Here is a 2,606-nt window from a genome sequence, read left to right as displayed (position 1 = left end):
GTCTAAATTTTTCGTTTATTCGATTGTCGATCAATCGTGAGGTCATTTTTATATATTCGATTCATTCGAATAATTATCCGAATTCAGTATTCGATTAATCGAGCGAATATTTATTTCTTGTAACCAAAACGAACAAACATTTATAATAAAAAAATATGATGTCATAATTTTGAATGTGACATATAATATAATTTTGAAATAAACATGGCGCAACATAATGGTTTTTAAAAAAAAGTTGTATTTCAGTATATTGATAAATTTACCATTTGATTTTTTTTAGGACGATCGAAAAAAGAGCACACCATGAAAATGATACAGGGCGGACTCGATTATATACAATGTCTGATTTCTTTTAACCGTATATAATCGAGTCAAAAAAAGTTTTTGATCGTTTTATTGCATTTTTTTTTTTCATTTTTTGAATATGAAAGAGGAATTTGATTTTTGATTCATACCCTTAAAGTCAGAAAACACCTTTCTCGCATGAAATAAATTTATCCAGATTCTCTCAGTAGATAATAGACGATCATATTTGATGAAAAAAAAATCCTTCTACGCATATGTTCGAATTTCAACAATGAAATAGTTATAGAACTTTTTTTTTGTTTCGAACTTTGTTGCCTCTAACTTTCTCTACTTTAAATACTACGCTACGGAAGACGATTCTGTTGCTTTCATTTGAAAGATGAGAAAATTTTGTACAGGATATAGTAGTGGAACATGTAAATTAGTGGATTTTGATAACATTTTGGAAGTGGATAACTTGAAGGTTAACAGTTTTTAACGTGGTATTATTAATTTTAACCTGAAAATTTATATTGAACTAGATCATTTCTATCAATTAAATTAATGTTCTCTAACCGCATGAAAATTTGTTCTTTGACACCCAACTGCTTCTTCTTCTTCTTCTTCTTCTTCTTCAATGGCACTAACGTTCCTAGAGGAACTTCGCCGTCTCAACGTAGTATTACTTGCGTCATTTTCATTAGTACTTAGTTAAGATTTCTATGCCAAATAACACGCCTTGAATGCATTCTGAGTGGCAAACTCTAGAATACGCGTGATCACAGTGCAAGTCGGAGGAAATTTCTTTGACGAAAAATTCCCCCGACCAGAACGGGAATCGAACCCGAGCACCCGGCATGTTAGTTATGACGCTAACCACTCGGCCACGGGTGCACACACCCAACTTCTACCTTTTTGATTTGGCTGCAATAACGATATAACGATACAAATGGTGAAAACTCAAGTAAAATCCTCAAAAATGACAATTTTTATCCCACTGTACATGCAATACCCACTTAAATTTCACCTTAACGTTAAAAGGTTACCTTTCTTCCTGAAATAAGTCATACTTAAAATACAAAAAAAAATATTTTTTTCCAAACTGTATATAAACTAGTCCAAAATTGTATATAATCGAATCACATATTATCGAGTCTGTATATAATCGAGTCCTACATTTTTATTGCACCAACATAAAATTTTGCTGTTCGAAATTATCTGTTCTTCGAATGTTGTTGAAATAGCTGATTTGTTTGAATATTTCTACTTGGTCCCTATAACTACTAGTTCTAAAGAAGTATATTTATAGAATTATTGACCACTAGTATGATATATTTTCCTTAGCACTCTGAATTTGAATACTACTATTTTAGAATGGGAGCTGAGACCACCTTCTTCAAGTCCGCATTTTACTCCTGCAGACTCTGAACTCTTGTTCCCAGTTTCCCCCACCACCAAGGCATCATTTTCATGCTTCAACCGTAAATAATTTAGCATATTCGATGAATTTAGACGAAACACCATGACGGTTAAACAAATTTTGCACTGTGTTTTCTGAAAAAATGGTTCCCTTTTTCATTAATCGTGATTACTTTACGTGAGTATTCGATGTAATCATACCATGATTTTTTATTATTCGATATAAAATTACTGATGCAGATATTCGATTATATGAATTAATCGAACGATTAACCGACGTCTCTAGCTGCAAAACGCGGGAAAAATATCTCCATCACCAACCGACACCGAGAGTCGATTTATTCTCTTGATCTGAAACAAAAAATAAGATAGAGTATATTATAAACCTAACTTTAATCGTAAAAGACTTACCTTTCAACTTCTCAATGCTCTTATTGCCACCAAAACAATTCCACACACAAAGAGCAAAAAAAAGATATTGCAAAATAATGCAGATTGTTTACATACAAAATCCAAGATGGCTGAAAGGCCTTTTTCATAAAGGCTGATTTAGACCAAGATGTGTAGAATAAAGGTGTGACCGTGTCGTCAATAAGAGCGCGAGGGGAAACGGTACAAATATACAGAGGACTGTGGAAAGGGACATCTCTATTTGACTGCAAATAGAGATGTCTAAATTTTCCGTTTATTCAATTGTCGATTAATCGTGGGGTCATTTTTAAATATTCGATTCATTCGAATAATTGTTTTTCAGTATTCGATTAACCGAGCGAATATTTATTTCTTGTAATCAAATAGAACAGACATATTTGTAATAAAAAAGTATGATGTCATAATTTTAAAAGTTACATTAAATATAATTTTGAAATAAACATGGTGCAGAATAATTGTTTTTGAATGAA

General features: G+C 32.0%; 1 long non-coding RNA gene across 1 annotated transcript; it reads right to left on the bottom strand.

Moving 5' to 3' along the window:
- Positions 1-391: 391 nt before the first annotated feature.
- Positions 392-2,292, bottom strand: LOC129771182 (uncharacterized). Its single transcript, XR_008742301.1, has 3 exons — positions 2,116-2,292; positions 1,906-2,055; positions 392-1,839 (listed from the first exon to the last, which is right to left on the bottom strand). It is a non-coding gene; the product is annotated as an uncharacterized LOC129771182 (long non-coding RNA).
- Between the last annotated feature and the right edge of the window lie 314 nt (positions 2,293-2,606).

Source organism: Toxorhynchites rutilus, chromosome 2 (assembly GCF_029784135.1).
Source record: "Toxorhynchites rutilus septentrionalis strain SRP chromosome 2, ASM2978413v1, whole genome shotgun sequence".
Classification (NCBI taxonomy): domain Eukaryota; kingdom Metazoa; phylum Arthropoda; class Insecta; order Diptera; family Culicidae; genus Toxorhynchites; species Toxorhynchites rutilus.
Note: the sequence above shows the minus strand (reverse complement) of the source record. Positions and strands in the feature narration are given on the sequence as shown.